Source organism: Triticum dicoccoides, chromosome 6B (genome assembly GCF_002162155.2).
Source record: "Triticum dicoccoides isolate Atlit2015 ecotype Zavitan chromosome 6B, WEW_v2.0, whole genome shotgun sequence".
NCBI classification, from domain to species: domain Eukaryota; kingdom Viridiplantae; phylum Streptophyta; class Magnoliopsida; order Poales; family Poaceae; genus Triticum; species Triticum dicoccoides.
In genome coordinates this window covers 159,611,903-159,632,170 of record NC_041391.1, presented here as the reverse complement: position 1 = coordinate 159,632,170, position 20,268 = coordinate 159,611,903, and the positions used below count along the sequence as shown (strand labels likewise).

The following is a 20,268-nucleotide window of genomic DNA, read 5'->3' as shown; positions in this document are numbered from 1 at the left end:
GTTTCACAAGAAGACCAGGCACATCAAGTGTCGCTTCAACTCCATTTGTGAAAATGTTCAAGATGGAGACATAGATATTTGTAAAGTGCATATAGATCTGAATGTCGCAGATCCCTTGACGAAACCTCTTACACGAGCAAAACATGATCAACAACAGAACTCTATGGGTGTTCGATTCATCACAATGTAACTAGATTATTGACTCTAGTGCAAGTGGGAGACTATTGGAAATATGCCCTAGAGGCAATAATAAAATGGTTAGTATTATATTTCCTTGTTCATGATAATTGTCTATTGTTCATGCTATAATTGTATTGACCGGAAACCGTAATACATGTGTGAATGCATAGACCACAACACGTCCCTAGTGAGCCTCTAGTTGACTAGCTCGTTGATAAATAGATGGTCATGGTTTCCTGACTATGGACATTGAATGTCATTGATAAGGGAATCACATCATTAGGAGAATGATGTGATGGACAAGACCCAATCCTAAGCATAGCACAATATCGTGTAGTTCGTTTGCTAAAGATTTTCTAATGTCAAGTATTATTTCCTTAGACCATGAGATTGTGCAACTCCCAGATACCGTAGGAATGCTTTGGGTGTACCAAATGTCCCAACGTAACTGGGTGGCTATAAAGCTGCACTATAGGTATCTCTGAAAGTGTCTGTTGGGTTGGCACGAATCGAGATAGGGATTTGTCACTCTGTATGATGGAGAGGTATCTCTGGACCCACTCGGTAATGCATCATCATAATGAGGTCAATGTGACTAAGTAGTTGGTCACGGGATCATGCATTACGGAACGAGTAAAGTGACTTGCCGGTAACAAGATTGAACGAGGTATTGGGATACCGACGATCGAATCTCGGGCAAGTAACGTACCGATTAACAAAGGGAATTGTATACGGGATTGCTTGAATCCTTGACATCGTGGTTCATCCGATGAAATCATCTTGGAACATGTGGGAGCCAACATGGGTATCCATATCCCGCTGTTGGTTATTGGCCCGAGAGCTGTCTCGGTCATGTCTGCATGATTCCTGAACCCGTAGGGTCTACAAACTTAAGGTTCGATGACGCTAGGGTTATAGGGAAGGTTTGTACGTGGTTACCGAATGTTGTTCTGAGTCCCGTATGAGATCCCGGACATCACGAGGAGTTTCGGAATGGTCTGGAGGTGAAGATTTATATATGGGAAGTCATCATATGGTCATCGGAAGTATTCGGGGGTTTGCCGGTATTGTACCGGGGCCACCGAAGGGGTTCCGGGGGTCCACTGGAAGGGTCCACCTGCCCCGGAGGGCCCTATGGGCTGTATGTGGAAGGGAACCAGCCCCTATGTGGGCTGGGCGCCACCCCCTAGGGCCCATGCGCCTAGGGTTGAGGGGGGGGGGACCCTAAAGGGGGCGCCCCCCTTGGCTTGGGGGGTAAGCCCCCTCCCCTTGGCCGCCGCCCCTCTCTAGATCTCATCTAGAGGGGCCGGGCCCCTTCCCCCTTCACCCTATAAATAGAGGGGAGGAGGGAGGGTAGCCGCACCACATCCAAGGCGCAGCCCTCCCGCTCTCCAACACCTCTCCTCCTTCGTTTGAGCTTGGCGAAGCCCTGCCGGAGAACCGCTGCTCCACCACCACCACGCCGTCGTGCTGCTGCTGGAGTTGTCTTCCTTAACCTCTCCCTCCTCCTTGCTAGATCAAGGCGCGGGAGACGTCACCAGGATGCACGTGTGTTGAACGCGGAGGTGCCGTTGTTCGGCGCTTAGATCAGAATCCACCGCGATCTGAATCGCTACGAGTACGACTCCTTCATCCGTGTTCTTGTAATGCTTTCGCGTCGCGATCTTCAAGGGTATGAAGATGCACTCCCCTCTCTCTCGTTGCTAGTTTCTCCATATATTGATCTTGGTGATGCGTAGAATTTTTTTAATTTCTGCAATGATCCCCAACAATGCCTACATTACATTGATGAATTGGAGCTAGTTCTGTGTCACCCTATGTTATAACTATTACATGAGGAATCGCATCCGACATAATTATCCATCACTGATCCAATGCCTATGAGCTTTTCACATATTGTGCTTTGCTTATTTACTTTACCATTGCTACTGTTACAATTACTACAAAACTGCTATCGTTACTTTTGCCACTGTTACCATTACTATCATACTACTTTGCTATTAAATACCTTGCTCCAGATACTAAGTTATCCAGGTGTGGTAGAATTGACAACTCAACTGCTAATACTTGAGAATGTTCTTTGGCTCCCCTTCTGTCGAATCAATAAATTTAGGTTGAATACTCTACCCTCAAACACTGTTGCGATCCCCTATACTTGTGGGTTATCATGATTTCACCCGATCGATTAGGAATTGGAAGTGAACCAGCCTCAGCCGTTTAGGTGATATTGGCAGCCCCAAGTAGGTTGTTGGGAAGCTGGCGATCGAGCCTCCAAAACCCTGCAAAACCTCTGCCAGCAGTTCGTCGTTGCAGTTCATCGGGATCACTGAAGATTTGCTTTGGTTTAGTTTCAGACATGTCGCCTCACCAAAAGAGTGCATCAGCTCGAGCAGGGTGTCGATCTCTTGTTTGACTGGGTTGGTGAAAATGACCGTATCATCGGCGTACAAACTCACCCGCATGCTTGCTCCCCGTCCCGGTAGCGGTGCCAGGAGCTCGGTTGAAGTGGCAGTGTCTAAAATACGATACATAGGGTCGATCGCCAAGATGAAGAGCAGTGGCGAGAGAGGGTCTCCCTGCCTGAGCCCGCGGGCGTGCAAAAAACTTAGGCCCGACATCCCGTTAAGCAGACAGGAGGAGGAAGCAGTGGAGAGAAGCAGGGCCATCCAGTTTCGCCAACGTTGCGAGAACCCCATGTGATGCAGCAGCTCGAGCAGGTAAGCCCAGGATACAGAGTCGAAAGCACGAGCGAAATCGAGCTTGAAGAGCAGGGCCTGCTTTTTTCCTCTGTGGAGCATCCTGACACATCCTTGCACATACTGAAAGCTGTCGTGTATGCATTTTCCTAATTGCGAGCACCTTGGAGATGACCTTTTCCATGGAATTGATTAGACTGATGGGCCTGTAGTGGCTGATCTCAGACGCGCCGCTTTTCTTCGGCAGCAGGGCGATGAGCGCAGAGTTTAGCTCGGTGAAATTGCTTCCATTCATCTGATAAAACTTCTCAACGACAGCCATGACCTCCTCTTTGACAATCGGCCAGCAGGAGCCATAGAATTTCCCTGTGAAATCGTCAGGGCCCGGTGCTTTCTCCGTGGGGGAGGCGAGAATTGCCGCCCAAACCTCAGCTGGGGTGAACGGGCCGTCCAACCCCGACGATGCCACAGACGGGATGTTTAGCATACCCTAGTTCAAGGTGCAATTTCTCTGTCTGCTTTGCCCCAGGGCTTCAGAGAAGTGATAAGAATGAGCTTCTCCTTCTCGGGATGATCAACCACCATTCTGTTGTTGCTGTTGAAAGCATGGATGTGATTCTTTCTTTGGCGTGCTTGCATTTTGGCATGGAAGAACCTTGTGCTAGCGTCACCTGCCTGAAGCCAGCTCACTCTAGAGGCCTGACGCTTTCTTGCTCTCTCAATTGCAGCCAGCCCGAGCACTTTATGTTTTAGAGATTGTCTTAGGTTTAGCTCAGCATTCGAGAGGGTTCGGTGCTCCTGCGCCATGTCAAGCTGTAAGATAACTTTATTTGCAATTTGCAGCTGCAGCCTAGCCTTGCCAAATGTTGCTTTGCTCCAGATCCTGAGGTCAGTGGCCACTCTTGCCAGCCTTCTTTTCATCCTCACAAAAGGGCAGTCGTGCGGAACAGGCCGCTGCCAAGCTCTCAGAACAGTTTCATGGAAATACCTGGTTTTAATTAGAGTTACCTCTCCCTCCCTCTCTCTCTCTCTCTCTCTCTGACGAAAACCGAGGCAGGAAGTTCTGTGCAGCGCAAGTTCTGCTGCTTTTCTATTCTTCTCCTTTTTCTACGATTCCAAATCGTACCACAAAGCTTGCAACAAACTCCATCATGCCCGTGCCATCCTACGGACGAAGTCGTGCAGCAGGCCTACTACCTATTCGCGTGTACTCCCTCCGTCCTTTAAAGAGTGTATTTCCAACTTTGTTGGAGGGTCAAACTATCTTAATGTTTGACCGAGTTTGTGCAAAAATATATCAATGTTTATGAAACTAAATAGGTATATGATGAAAATATATTTTATCATGAATCTAATGCTACTAATTTGATGACATAAATGTTGGTATATTATTGTATAAATACGGTCAAACATAAAAAGATTTGACTTTCCAACAAAGTTGAAAGTACACTCTTCAAAGGACGGAGGGAGTAGCACACATCGAGATGTCCCCTCGTGTGGCTTACGGAAAACTTAACTAAAAAACTGAAACTACTGACAGACACGACACCTATCGATTTTGGCTGCCATGGCAGCGTTATCTGAGCATCTGAAATATCCTAACAGCTGGTACTTATGACTATCCATTTTTTTAGTGGAAGTTAGGATCGTAATCCCTTTTTAGTGGAGACATGATCTTAATTTGAGGCAAATATGTGGTAGCTAATGCACAATGGCAGAGCTAGCGAATTGCTAAAGCCTAGGCACAGCCGTAACTAAAATTTACTTTGGTCTATCAGTTTTTTTCGATCAAATTTCACAGTTGGTTGGGTTGGACCCTTCAATACACATATGCTCTCTTCACCCGATCTATCCGAATATTATCAGTTTGTTGCCTGCGGACATACGGGCGAGGTAGCCAAAGAGGCGTGAGATGCATTTTTTTTGCGGGTTCAATAGTAGTTTATTTCATAATAATAGAGTTACAATCAAGAGATGCAGCTTAATGATGCACATTCGTTTTCTATGCAGCCTGACCGAGAGATGCACTAGCCTCTTTTTTTGAGGGGTGAGAGATGCACTAGCTGACTACCCTGTTGTCGCCGATGAATGAAATAAATGGATCGGCCTATGGCGTCCTACGGTCCCTGATTTGGCGTAAGTAAGCCTAAAAGGAAAAAAGACGTACAAACTAGGGAAACTAGATGATAGCCCGCGCATTGTTGCAGAAAATGTTTGTAATATATTTCAGTGATTTTTGATGATATGAACATGAATGTTTGGATTAATTTTAAAAAACTTGAAAATGAAAATACATATGATTAGATTATTGTACAATTGTAAAATACTTATTGAATATATAAGGAACACAATACAAGTAAAACATTTGAGACTTTTTTCATGCATGATTGCATATTGTGGTGGGCCTTTCCCATACATAATTGCATGCCGAGGTGGCATAGTTGCATGTTGAGATGAATATGTTAGTGTGGATCAAATACTTAGGCATATAAGATGCCCTTTGGTTCCTGGGTGTATATACACCTGATAAGGAAAAAAATAATTAAAAAAATAAAAAAGTTTAAGAATAAACTTGACTCTCTTTTGCACGGGTATATAATTTTTTAGGAATAAAATCTAGCATTGACTTCTGGGCAAAACATAGACAAAATTTATAATTATTCTAGGTCACTTTTCACACTATTTTGGCTGAAAATTTTGTTTTATAAAAAGAAGTCAACGGGACTTTTTTTCTTTTTGCTGATTTTTTTACAAGTACAATGAAAGGTCAAGTTTATTTCAAAAATACTTTCAAAATCTTTTGACTTTTTATTTAAGTACTACTCCTTCTGTCCCAAAATATAAGAACGTTTTTTTGTAGGGCGCTGATAGGCGCCGGTGCGCCGGCCGAAACGTTTCGGCCGGTCTAGCCCAGGCCGTTGGATGTGAGCCGCGCGGGTCGTTGGATCCAGGAAAAAAAAACGAATCGCCTCCGGCTTCTTCTTCCTCCCGCACGCACGCGTAAACGCAGGAAAAAAAACGGATCTCCGCGGGTCAGCCTCCTCGTGCTCGCCCTTGGACGCCGCGTCGCAGCTCACCGGGGCCGCTCGCCGTCGCAGCTCGCCGTCGCAGCTCGCCGGGGCTGCTCGCCGTCGCAGCTCACGTGGGGCGTTTGCCGTATGCAGCTCCGTCGGGCCGGACGTGTCTCCCTCCCTCTGGTTGCAGCACCGCCGGGTGAGGGTTCCAGCATTGTCGCAGTCCGCCATCATAGCTCGCCGCGTGCCCGTCGCAGCACCGCGCGCCCATGCAGCTCCGTCGTCCGCCGCTCACCATTGTTAGCTAGCCGTTCTCGGTTTGAAGCTTTTTTAGAAGCGCGTTGTAGCTTTCCTCCAAGCCGGTTGCAGCTTTTTGTCGCTGCGAGATGCCGACCCCCAACTACCTCATATCCAGTTGAAGCATTTTTCAAGCTGGTTGTAGCTTTCGTGGCTACTGGATGTAGCATTTTTCAGCACTGGTTGCAGCTCTGACGTACATCCGTTGAAGCCCCTGCTTCTTTTGATTCCAACAAAAAATGTTGTTGGTTCCAGCTCTCGATTTGCAGGTTGTAGCAAAAACAAAAGCTGGTTCCAGCTCTGGGTTTTGCCGGGACAAAAATCATTTGCTGGAAAAGCATTGCTGGTCGCTGCTTCCGCCGGTTGCCGTGGTAGCAAAAAACGATGCTAGTTGTAGCAAAATCCTGCTACGGTTGCAGCAAAACATCGTTGTCGTCGTCGCGAGGGTCCGAGCTCCGCCTGATGGATGTAGCAAAAAGCTTCGCCGGTGGTAGCAAAATTCAACTATGGTTGCAGCTTCCCCCTTGTTGTGCAGTGCCATTGAAGCTTTCTATGTCTATGGTTGAAGCTTTTTTGAATGGCCGTTGAAGCTTTTTTAGGTGATGGTTGCAACACTTCTATACGCGGGGTGGATCCGGGCATGGCGGGCAGGCAGTTATGGTGGGCGGCGAGGGAGCGCCCTGGCCGCCGGCGATGGAGCTTGTGGTGGCCCAGTCGCTGCCCGGGAGGAGGAGGAGGGGAGGGGATGCGCGCCCTTGAAGGCTGTAGGTTAGGGATGGATCTGGCCATGGCATCAGGCAGCCATGGCGGCAGGCAGCCATGGCGGCCGGCGAGGGACCTCAACGACGGCGGCCAGTGGGCACCCTCCATGAATGAGAGAGGGAGAGGGGAAGGAGGAGGTCGCTCGGGGGAGAGAAGAAATCTCGCGTGTGGCCAGAAACTCCTGCAAAGGGATAAGGATGTGAGACGTGATGCGAGCCACTTGATCTAGTCGCATCAGACGGCGCGGGATGGACCGGCAGAGCGTTCGGCCGGTGCGCCGACGGAAAACGTTTCCCTTTTTTGTACTAGTATAGTGTAAAAAACGTTCTTATATTTTGAGACGGCGGGAGTAATTTTTTTATTTCATATAGGGTATATATATACCCATAGACCAAACATTCTTGTCCGTCCAAACTAGCCCAATTGATGAAGCTGATGCATTTTCTAGTGTATTGCTGTACGTTTTTAGCGGCTCGCTGCTCGTAAAAGTACAGGAATTCGGTAGGGTCCAGCCCGGCACATGGCAAGGGTGCCCCTACGGTAAAATCGCCCCTGCATGATCAACTTACATAAAGGATATGGATACACTATGTCCTGTCGTTGCATGCAGTCCTTTTATGTACCTATCCATCGACTTTGCTCTTTAGCGAGGATATAAAGCGGCACCTAAACCAACACAAAGCGAGTCAGGACTCAAGTGAGATGGAGCAATAACAGACTAGTACAAAGTAGGATGAATTGGGTGGAGTTGGATGCATGTACCACACTGGAAATGGGGGGAATCTGGAAATACATTTCTTGTGAGCCACGCGTGCTATGCATTAATCCCGTTGAGCTCGGTCTATAGTTTTACTAGTAGCTTAGACCTTTTTTAGATCATACCGCTGCAATTGAGTGAGTTGGCACGTACTGTATACCTGCTTCTACTTGTATTTTTCTTCCAGGTTTTTTTCTGTAAGGAAAACGGTAATCCAAGATTGTATAAGTAAGAAGAAATAACCAGAAGCAAGGATTACAAAGCTCAGAACTCCTGTTCGTTCAGTGTGCTCGTTTACTGTGTCCAAGGGTTCGCGTAGAGTTCAGTGAGAGATCCTGTAACTACAATGTGGTTCATGTTGCTTTTGCTACCGATATATACCTAGTGAACAAGGCACAAGCGCGAGGTGGTAGATGATACATCCAACAATTAATCTTTCTTCGAGGCTTCCTCGGACGAGGTGAGCAAGGTAGGCCTAACTGAGAATAAGGGACTGCGAGGAATGAGGGACATGGAACTGGATTCAGACTGGGTTCATTCTTCACTATTACCCGACATATTGTAAATGATGCCATACTGTGAATTATGCATTATGGCCTAATACCTAGTATAGTTCAGATTTTGCTTTGGTTAGGGCTTGATGCTGGAACTAGTGTTGATGTTCTTCAGGACTTCGGTCTGCTCCACTCTAAATGTTGTTTTATGTGTTTTAACTTTTTATTGGAAAGAACGTTACATTATTTGCTAGTCATGAACCCATGTGACTTCATATATGATTTGTTATGGTTGTCCATGGTTACCCACTTATTACCTAGCTATAGGCATAGTGGAAATTGAGTTTAATTGTTTGAATTAAGAGCTTTATATTGTTGTGTCCAAACTATGTGACAACCTCATGACATTTGATTTTGTAAGCAGTAAGTTTTATTAGTTTTCAACTTTGTATTGCTTTCTTGGATTCTTAGAGCAACTCTAGCCGATGCCCTAAAACCAGATAGAGGAGTAAAAATCCGGTTTTACTCCTCTAACCGGGACCTAGCCGAACCCGTATAAGCTTGAGAATAAATTTTACTCCACCACTTATCCGGCGAGTAAAAATACTTCATCGCTTGGTCTCGGAGTAAAATTCTCCACGGCTCCTCTGCCTCTCCTCCTGCCCAATCCCCGTCGCCGGTGAATCCTCCACCGTTCCCGCACCCCCACCGCCGCCGCCATGGCTTGATCCCATGGCCGCCGGTCCGTGCCGCCCATCCGTAGCGTGGATCCATGCCGCCATGAGCGCAGCACGAGCGTGTCCTCCTCACGCCGCAGCTGCGACGCTGCAGCCACATCCGGTAGGCTCACTGGTTTCCCCGACCTTCCCATGCCGCCACCGCCACGGAGGAAGTACCACGACATTTGATAGTGGGCGTGGGGGATGTGGGTGGCGGAAATCACCGATCGGGACACCCACAAGAAGCTTTGGCCTTGGTCCTTTCACACCGCCGAGCTCGTTGCCTGCGAGTACGACCTTTGGTCGGTCCGAGTGCACGGCGTCGATACCCTCTTGAACTTTGCGTGGTGGGAGATGATTTTGCTCGATCCGCCGCCGCCGGGGGTGGTGAATGCAGGTGTGGCTCGGGAGGACCGGGAGGCGAGGGAACGGCTCATAGCGAAGGCCGCCAAGGAGGTGTACATGGCCGACCTCCGCCGCCAGTACCCTGAGCTAGTGGAGGCGGAGCGCAAGGCGCAAGCTGTAATGACTGGTGGGGCGGACATCATCGTCCTCTCAAGCGATGAGGAGGACGACAGTGGTGGGAACAACATTGGTAGAGGAGGCGGCAATGACGGTGGCAGAGGACGCGGCAACGACGACGACTTTGACATCGAAGTGCGAAGAACCTTCCCGGATGCGACGACGACGGCACAGGGCCTGACCCCATGGGAGTTGGCATCTCTAGGATGGATTGGCTGTCCCTCGCAAAGTCAACTAAGTTTCCGGTTAGATTTAAGTTTCAGTTTATGTTTAAGTTCAAGTTTTAGTATCGGTTTAATTTAGACTATGTTTCGGCGCATGGTAATGTAAATTATCTGTCGGATTTCAGTTAAGAAGTTTGTTTAAGTTGAATCTATGTTAGCCTTGTCTAAATTTGATTTTTTACTCCGTTAAATTTTAGGGATCGGCTAGAATCGATCAAAACTTACTGAAGTAAATATAATCCACTAAAGTTTACTCGGTCGGATCCTCTAACTTTTTTAGAGTATCGGCTGGTGTTGCTCTTACTTGGGGTTGGTTGTTCAATAACTACGCCAAATTCGGCATTGCCATAGTTAGTTCAATTACAATTGTGAACTCCACAAACAACAATGAGCTGTTGAAGAAGCAAAACAGGTCGTGTGAAGTTGCACCATTAACAGAAATACAACTTAGAAGATAACTAATCTCTTGATTTATAAGGACTCAGAAATGTGACCGTTAAAAGATAATATAGTTGACATGCAAACTCCTGATTATTTTCTACATTTATAGGGAAATTCACCAACCAGAGAGAGTGCATCAGGTTGTCTCCAAAGAAGCTCAACTACAAAATCGCTAATACACAAAATAAGATTTTAAAGTGCTTAAATATAATACACAAATAAATGTTAAAAAGAACTACTACACGAGCGCAAAGGTAGGACGCCTCGGGTGCACCTCCAGTGCCTTACTGTATGCGGAGGAGACACCGGGTGCCACTTGTTTCCATTGTCCATCTTCCGTGACGGCCGTGCACTTGAGATCTACGTTGACTTGCTCCAGGCCTAGAAGGTGCTCCATGCCGTCCGGTGTACAGCCGCTCCAGTCCTGCAGTCCGAATTTGAAAAGGAGTGTTCGTAGACTGGGCATAGCCCCTGCCTCGAATCTCAGGTAAGCTCCGACATCTTCATCAGAAATAAGGGAAATGTCCTCCAGAACCGGGAATGACCCTGAGCCGACCACGATCTTGTCTTCGGGGATACGTAAGACGGTGAGGTAGGCATGAACAAGAGAGGGCAGCTCTCCAAGAATACGCAGCTCGTCAGTCGACAAGTCAACAACGGTCAGAGAGAGCAACCTGAGATAACGGAGACCACCGAGCCATTTGGGAACTACATAGAACGGCCAGTCGTCCAGATTGAGCACCTCGAGACGGGGAGGAGGATCAGGCAACGAGTCCAGCTGGTCGTTATAGCGTTTACGACGGCAACCGAGGTAGAGTTGCCTAAGGTCTCGGAGCTTCCCAATTGAGGAGACCAGAGCATCAACCCCCTCCGCCGTCAAAGACTCCCCGTAACTCTTGGATAGGCTTAGATCCCTTAGATTGGTCAGCTCGCCCAGACCTGTAATATCCTCCACCGAGCTCTTCCCCATGTTTGAACAACGTAGGGTGCGGATTGATGTCATGTTCCGGATCCCTTGAGGCAGCCCTGTGCAGTGTGGAAGGAGCAGATGGAACAAATCGGGCAGGTGGACTATATCTGAACTGATTTTTGATTCATATCTGCAGTTCATCTCCAGTGTCTTCAGGTGCACAAGCCCTCGAATCTCTGCTGGAAGCTCTACGCTGTGTGCTGAAACCTTCAAATATCTCAGCTGAAACAAGTGGCAGATTGCACCTAGCTTGCTTGTCCATTCACCTGGCACCTCACATACCAGCACCCGGATATGCTTAGAATACTCAACAGGAGGTGCATATATGGACTCTCCAAACTGTGCAAATGATCGGACTTGTGACAGACTAGTAGCAAGAGTCGACCCTGGTGTTGCCCCAGCTGCGCTCAAGTTCAGAGATAATCGACGGACTTTGTACTTGCAACTATGCATTTTTTCCATTTCTCCATAACTGTGTGCTGTATGCATAAAATTTTCTTCTGCGCACTTGCTCAAGATCAAATCCAGGATCATGTCATGTACTCTGCAAGAGAACACCTCCCCATATATGGTTCGGGCAGGCTGAATCATACTTCTATTGATAAGCTCATTGAAAGAACTCTTAGCAATGTCTTCCAAATCTAGCTCAGGAACACTAATGACAAAGCCTTCGGCTACCCACTGTCGAGCCAAATCATCCCTCTCAATCTCACGGTCCTCTGGATACAAACCAAGATAGAGGAAACATGCCCGGAGACGAGGAGGTAGATGCATGTAGCTAAGGTTTAATATATTCTTCATCCCTTCAAGGGTAGGATCTGCAGCAAAATTGGTGCCCAGAGAATTCATTATGCTCTCCCAATCACTCCTTGATTTTGCTTGACGACTAGCCAATAAGCTAGCTATAGTTATAATTGCAAGTGGCAATCCACCACACTTCTTCAAAATTTGGGTTGAAACTTCTTCATATTGGGGTGCACAAATATCTTCCGATCTGAACACTCTACCAAAGAATAACCTTTTTGAGTCTTCACTGTTGAGAGGCTTCATTCTATAAATGTGTCCATGGTGATCGTGAGATGCCCTGCAAGCGACATCATCCACTCTTGTGGTTACAATTACTGTACTCCCATTATCACCTTCTGGAAAGACACATCGAAGAATATTCCATGCAGTTTGATCCCACAAGTCATCAACTACGATAAGGTACCTGTTGAATTATTCACTCATGTTACATGCATTAAACTCAATACTATAAAAGTTGCAGATATGAGCATCCTAGCATCAACCAAAAATGATCATAAGATACATCTTGGCAAATTACTATAGGGTTTTAGATATACGCTAGTTTGGCATGTTCATATAACATCCAACCTTACTAAGACGTGTGAGATGTTAAAACTCGAATACAATATAAGAAAAGTGATAAGCCGGCAATGAAAATAATATAAATATACTCCATTTTAATCCATTCTTTTGGGCTCATCATGTGAAGTGCATATGCATAAGTGCACATACGTTTTATCACTAATTAAAGCAGGTACTAAGGAGGAAATATAAGAATTTTGAGAGGCTAAATATCCACATCTATTGGTCTATGTTTTTAAAAAAATCTACATTGGTACAAGATATTGCAGAGATGGACCTAAAGAGATGAATCGACGAGGACATGTATTTAAAATTTCGTAGAAAAGAAAATTATGGCAGAATGTCCTACAAAAAGAAAGAATCTTCATTTCCAACATTATTTTGGCTAGCAAGTACATTAATATGTGGTTGTGCATTAATTTGACGATCTACAGGAAAAAGAGAACTGGGGCAGAAAGTCATACAAAAAGGAAAGCATCTTCCTGAAGTAATTTAACTAGCAAATATATTATCATAATAACATACATAAATACATCGACACTATTATATATTTAAAATTGAGTACCATGTCCGTTTGGGCCTCTTTGATTTACATGATTCTAAAATACACAAGAACATGAAAAATGTGTGCTTTCAGTGTCTTGTCCACCCCAATCGTACAATGTTGAATTTGAACAAAGTTTAGGTTGATTGTACAACTTCAGAGTTTATGTTTAACATCTACAATGTCAGAGTTTATTGTGCCTATACTCTATGCAAACTCAATCTGTTTATGGGGAAAAATGCATAATTTGCAGCTGGCTTTACTTCCACGCATTATTAGGACAACTAGATGATCCCCCGCACGTCACTACGGAAACACTAGGAGACATGTAGCTATGAAATATCATCAATGCATCCTGCACCATTTATATTGTGAAGTTAGCAGCTTAAAACGGTTGGAAGAAAGTTTGAAATAAATTAAATTATTTTTTCTAATAAAAACATCTCAGTTTAGACTATCAAATTAATATTCGGTATTCCCTTTTTTTCATTTCGATAATGTTATCTCAAAAAGTCTTGTAGCATTGCAGAGTTAAGAGAAAATGCTTTAGTATTTATGAACAGACCACACACCAGCTACTACGCATATGCATGTATTGCCTTCTTCAATTCGGATTTTCACTCTTTAATCCATCATAACGATCAATGTCATTGTCTAACACATAAATAAGATAACATGAGTTTGTTTAAGATGCATGACGTGGATAATTACGTGTATGCGACAGATTTAGTTTACCAATTATCTGGTTTTGAAGGGTAAAACTCCTCTCAGCAGCAGGTTAATTATCTACCCATATGCGCATTGGTTCTATTCTTCTTCTACTCTACACTAACGGGAACACTGCCAGCCGTTTATGATGGTGTGTACTCGCTTGAAGCAGGTGACCTGGGATGTTTCAAACCCACATGGTGGCCGCAGTGACAGCTGTTTAACTTATTTGTATCTTCGTCGACTCCTGTCTACCTTGACTTTTCTACCTGCCAGTGTTTTTTCATGTTTGCGTGTGCATTCATGTATTTGTAGATCCTAACTATGCAGAGGTTGTTTGTATGCTTATTTTGATTGTACTCTCTTGATGCAATATTATCAGTCGAGCAACATGAGAGCTCATTTTTTTTCAAACATGCTACAAGAACTACCAAATCGTGCCAAAAGCAAGATGAATGCTGATTTTTTATGATAATAGGCAATATATTAATATCAAACATATAACCCCAGTTATTCACAAAGCCATTGTTCAGAACTAGACCATACAAATGTACATCTAATTATCAGATCGGAGTAAATAAGTACCTCTGATCTGTTAGATGTTCTCTGAGACGGTCTATGATGTATGACACCTCGTGAGCACGAAAGTCCTTCAGTCCAAGGTTCAATCCTAGACCATTGAGAAGACTTGCCATGTCAGGCCTTTGTGAGACTGAAATAAATGCCTTGCAGTCAAATTGCCCTCCAATCTTTTCATACACTTGTTTGGCAAGTGTAGTTTTACCCAAGCCACCAAAGCCCACAATGGACACCACTTTAAGCTTTCTCTTGCTATTAGTCAACCAGCTGATAAGTTCTTCTCTTGGGCCATCAATGCCTACGAGGTTTGCTGCCTCCTCATAGATTGCTGACACCCGGGGATCTACAGCAACAACAGTTGAACTTGAATGTATGCAATCATCAATCTTGTACCTCTGGCGTCGAGCATTTTCCTCGACTGCACGAATCTTGAGCTCCTCGATCTGGTTGGCAATCTGATGACGCCTCCCCAGCCTCCTAAGACGCTGGGTCATCTTCCTGACAAAGCCTTTCTTGCCATCAGCGCCTTCAAGATCATGCATGAAGTCGTCGACGCAATTCTCCATGTCATAGGACATCTTCCTGACATGGTCCCGCCAGTCCTTAGCCAAAGGATCAAGCTTATCAACAAGCTCTAGCTTGTCAAGGAGAGCTTTCATGGTGTTGAGCTCATCCTTGAGAAACATGGCTTGCTTTTCTCACCCCTGTGAGCTTTCTGTACTCCTCACCAAGCAGCTCAGTGAGCTTGCCGATGAGGGGGTTAATCACACCCGTCGTCGCGCTCACGATTTCTGCTGCCATCTCGAGCTTAGTCTCCTTCCTCTCTCTGCTCAGTAGCTAGCTAGCTGTGTTTGTGTGCGTGCGACAAGCAAAGGTTGGTGAAGAGAGCTAGCTAACTCAATGGTACTATCTATACTACTGGAATCCTGTAAAGTATACTCATCTTTATGGTTTTCCTCGAGATTCGCGGATGCTTTGCCCTTAGTTTACTTAGAACAGCATGTACACTGTATTGGGAGTTACAAGAATCATTTTCAATTTATCTGATTACTATAGTACCCCTATAGATCTGCGCCTCAAGATTAATAACTCCAACCAAGGCATTGGAGAGCATCTCTATGCTTGTGGGCACGGTTGGGTTGTTCAAGCCAAGACGACGATGCTTTTTTGTCCCGCTCCACGATCTTTCGCATTTGTTGTTCTAAAGAAGAAGAAAAACTAAAATCGAGATAGCGGCAATTTTATTTTCAGAGTGGGTAGAATGCTGCCTAGCTAATTCCAGGGTGTATAGCTAACTGTTGTACGTACACCGATGTGATCCTGAATTTGACTATCAATAACCAAATTAATAAATAAGGTATGTCTAGGGCAAATTTAGATGTGCTTAAGTTATTGCACATTTAAGTGACTTATCAAAAATAAGAAGAAAAAGAAGAAGAAAAATAGAAAATACCCGCATAATATCAATGGTATAGCAGATAGATGTGTAATACTTAAGGCAAATCTAGATGTGCTTCAGCAAAACCGTAATAAATATCTTGAGATCTCTAAGTAGTCTGTACAATCCATTCGGTCCTATGAGGTTGTTCGTAGTGGGGAGTATTATATATATATGAACTCTGTACTGTATAATAACATCAATTAGTATCCTAGATAACCTTATTTATTATTCTACATTACTCATTTTAGCACCTCATTTAATATGATACGGTATCATACTAGTATGATGCCGTGATACCGGTATACTCTTTTTCCTCATTACTCATGCTTGTTAAACTATTTAATTCTAACAATTTTCATATGATGAACATTCAGAAGTAAGTTTTAACACAAGCTAGAATCATGGTACTCTTGTAGGCTAATAAATCCGGCAACATTAAAGAATAAAGTATTGTTGGTTAAGGGCTTAGAACATCTCCAATAGAAGATGTGGATGCAATAATAATCACCTTTTGCATCTCCGAGGTCCAAAAATACTGCTCCAACAAATGATGTAGATGAAAAAAAATTACATCTCCATCTCCCGGAGATGTAAACTATACCACTTAGCGGTGCAAATTTGCATCTCCAACTCCAGAAAGATGTAAGCAAAAGTTGGTGAATAGAGCTAGCTAACTCAATGGTACTATCTATACTGCTGGAATCCTGTAAAATATACTCATCTTTATGATTTTCCTCGAGATTCGCAGGTACTTTGTTTACTCAGAACAACCTGTACACTGTATTGGGAGTTACAAGAATCATTTTTCAAATTTATCTAATCAGTATAGTACTCCAATAGATCTGTGCGCCAAGATTAACAACTCCAACCAAGGAATTGGAGAGCATCTCTATGCTTGTGGGCACCGTTGGGTTGTTCAAGCCAAGACGGTGATGCTTTTTGTCCCGCTCCATGCTCTTTCGCACTTGTCGTTCTAAAAAAAACTAAAATCAAGAAAGCGGCAATTTTATTTTCAGAGAGAGTAAAATGCTGCCTAGCTAATTCCAGGGTGTATACTTCACAGTTGTACATACACCAAATCTATCCTAACTTGACTATGAATAACCACATTAATCTATAGGGTATGTTTAGGGCACATCTAGATGTGCACAAGTTATTGCACATCTAAGTGACTTAATCAAAAATAAGAAAAAAAAGAAGAAGAAAAAAGGAAAATGCATGCACGAATCTCTGCGTAATCTCAATGATATAGCAGATAGATGTGCAACACTTAGGGCATATCTAGACATGCTTTAGCAAAACCGAAAATGTTGAGATCTCTAAGCAATCTGTCCAGCCCATTCGGTCCTACGAGGCTGTCCGTAGCGGGGAGTATTATATATTAATATTATGCATATATACGGTGGCGCTATTGTGTGCGTGCGCGTAGAATGCCTTAGCGTACGCTCCGGTCCTAATTAGGTGGGCGTGTCGCACCATAGGAGCCTCTCTGCCGCTAATTAGCTGAGGGTAAAACTCTTTGAAGAAAAAGTAACATATTTAATTTGGTTACCATCTCTGGTCCGCGACGTTCCCATCGTAATGTCCTGATCATTGGCAGTAATAGGGATAGAGTAGCTGATAATGAATTACTACATGTGCTTTATGAAGCAATGAATTCCTCGGCTCGTACACTAGTAAAACCATGCTTATATGTAGTACTGTCCTTTGCTCTCATATTGGTAGTAGTAATGGTGAAAGAATAGACGGTAATGAATTACTAATGTGATTCAGGAAGCAATGAACCCCTCGGCTCGTACTCCTAGTAAAACCGTGCTTATATGTAGTAATGAATTACTACATGTGATTTGCTCTCGAATTGTTAGTAGTAAAAAGGATGGTAATGAAAGCAAATGTTTACCAACGAAAAAATTAGAGATGATTCCTGGCATCCGATAAACCTAGTAAAAAACATGCTGATAGTAGTAAAAATTACTACCTTGCTCTTTTCATTGTAAAGTACACTTGCAGGATAGAAAAAAAATAGTGCGTGAGCAGTAATCCAATTAATATCGTTACTATCTTTTCATAGCTTATTACTACACGTCCTAATTAACTCCTATGTGACAGATGGCGAAGCTACATGTGCGGCAGTAATCAGATTAACTTGGTTACTATATTCTCTGTTGATTTTACTACCATGCACAGGAAGAAAAGGTGGTTATTCCGAGCAAACGCATGCATAGTAATCATTTTCCTATCATTACGATGCTTTCAAAGATTTTAGCAATTAGGCGGTGGGCCGCAGCGCTAACTTCCCGGCAGCAATGCGTGCAGCCTGACCAGCGCGCAGGATAAATGACTATATATATATATATATATACTAGGTAATTGCCCGTGCGTTGCCACGGGACAATAATTTTCCACGCAACAAGAATATGAAAAAACATGGTGTTCGAAGACACTAAAATCTACCTGATCTTCTAAAGATGTTCTTTTTAGCCACATTTTAATCGATTGTGGAGAGACATATACGAATTTCCAATTAGAAAAAAATATCTATATGATCTTGCTTCCTCTCTTTTTTTCAATGAAAGCATATAAATATGGAGAAACGTCAAATAGGGAATGAATAAACCTTCTACATATGAAAATAGTAGTAGTCCCACATAAAATATAAACTGTGACCCAGTTAGCTCCTAGTAGAAAGTAGAATTGGCAAAAAATAAGTGAGATACACTAATAAGATAACAGTGTAGTTGCCTCAGTGAGCAATTGACAAAACAAAACACCACCGAGACAGAGTAGCAGGAAAACAATGACAACTACAGAACAAGTCATCGGTGCTAAATACCATTCAAAACTCTTAGTGTTTGGAAGATCATGCTCTCTATCCAATATCACATTTTTTTTGAATGTACTCCTAATCAACCGTCTCCTAAAACTGCAGATATGTACACGTATTATAAAGGCATAAAGTTACAACCCAAACGAAGTCCCTTGGAATGTAGACACATTTGCTCACGTACAGACAATGCTATTTGGGAATGCTTTGCAATGGAGAAGGACGCGTCCAACCATCCCCTTTTTTGGCAAGCTCAACGTAGTGCGGAGTTGCTCTCCGATGGGTACGTGAAGTCGTCAACCAAGTCGGCAACCCTCTCCAAGCCTTAGTCATCTGCTTCGATGTCATGAGGTCGCGAGCGCAGCACCTGCAGAGCAGCCCCGGAGCCACTCTTCCCTGCACCTCTTCTCGATGATCCCCACCAACGCCTTCTTGATTATGTCATGGTGGAAGAATGGCACCCCAAGCTCTTTGATGCACGGGCACGCCTGCTGGACGACATTGTTACAGTTGTACTCTTGCAGCAACACCGCAACTCTCCCTCGACGCGTGGCTGCCGGCCGCTGCATTCAGCCCGCCCACCACCGTGCCTCCCCAACTGGGACAAGGCAGCTCTCGCACGTGTCACCCATGAACCCATTGAACATGATCCAAACTGCACCAGCTGGCCACCCCAGAATGGCGACACCGTTCCACGACGCCGTTGCCGCTTGTCTTCATCACGCCCCTTTCATTCGATGAATTGGGACCCCGACTTCCACCGCTCCATGACTTCAGCTCCCCTACGGGCCTTCCAGGCGTAACTGCAACATCCTACCCATCTATGATGTGATGACGCTGGGACCTGCAGGTATACATTTTCTCAGCCAACACCTCTATGTTGGATCCAGATCGAGTGGAGGATGTAGGGTTGGGTGATTCGGGAGAGATGTGTGGAACTCAAAAATTGCGTATAGGTCCGGTCATGAAGCCTGAACTGAACTAAAGTAGCAGATTGCTTCAAAGTAATCTCAAGGGCACTGAACTGAAATAGAGATTCATATTTTCAGATAATGAGATTTCACGGCATGAATTACATAGAACTGGCAACTAAACCGCACCTGGCCGCTGCTGCTGCCGCCGCCGGAGGAGGTCGAGGAGTCAGCCATCTGTGGAGGTGAAACTGCTATGTCTTGGATCCACCGCCCGCCGTCCAGGTCGACCCATGCATAAGAGAAAACAACGGGCGCACTTCGATGCGACGATGCCGACAAGCTACTTCATGGCTACGTCTAGGATCCACCTCCCTCCATCCAGGCTGACCTATTCACAGGAAATAGCACCGGACGTACTTGTGAGATCGTCAAGGAGGAGCGCGGAAGGGCGGCGATGAAAAGGCGCCGTGTCTAAAACTAAAACTGGTGCGCGTCCTACGCGTCGCTCGTCGGCATCAAAGGGCTGGTAGCGACAGCAACGGGGAAGAGGCGGCTAGGGTTTGGTCAGGATGAGGGATAGACCACTCGCGTCGAGCAATACGTGCGTGTGTTTGGGGGTCTAGCGATTTTGTAGATTCCTTTGTTAGAGATTGGAGAGGTAACTGCGCCGGATCACACGGGTGGGGCCACTCATATAATAATGAAGAAAAACCAATCGCACGGGCCGGCTGCACAAGCGAGGCTCGACGAAACAGGACGACGTAAGATGGGAAACGGAACACTCCGTTTCTTTTAGATAGTAGAGAAGATATAT

At 44.8% G+C, this 20,268-nt stretch overlaps 1 pseudogene; it reads right to left on the bottom strand.

Moving 5' to 3' along the window:
- Positions 1-10,159: 10,159 nt before the first annotated feature.
- LOC119320389 lies at positions 10,160-15,133 on the bottom strand (annotated as a pseudogene).
- Between the last annotated feature and the right edge of the window lie 5,135 nt (positions 15,134-20,268).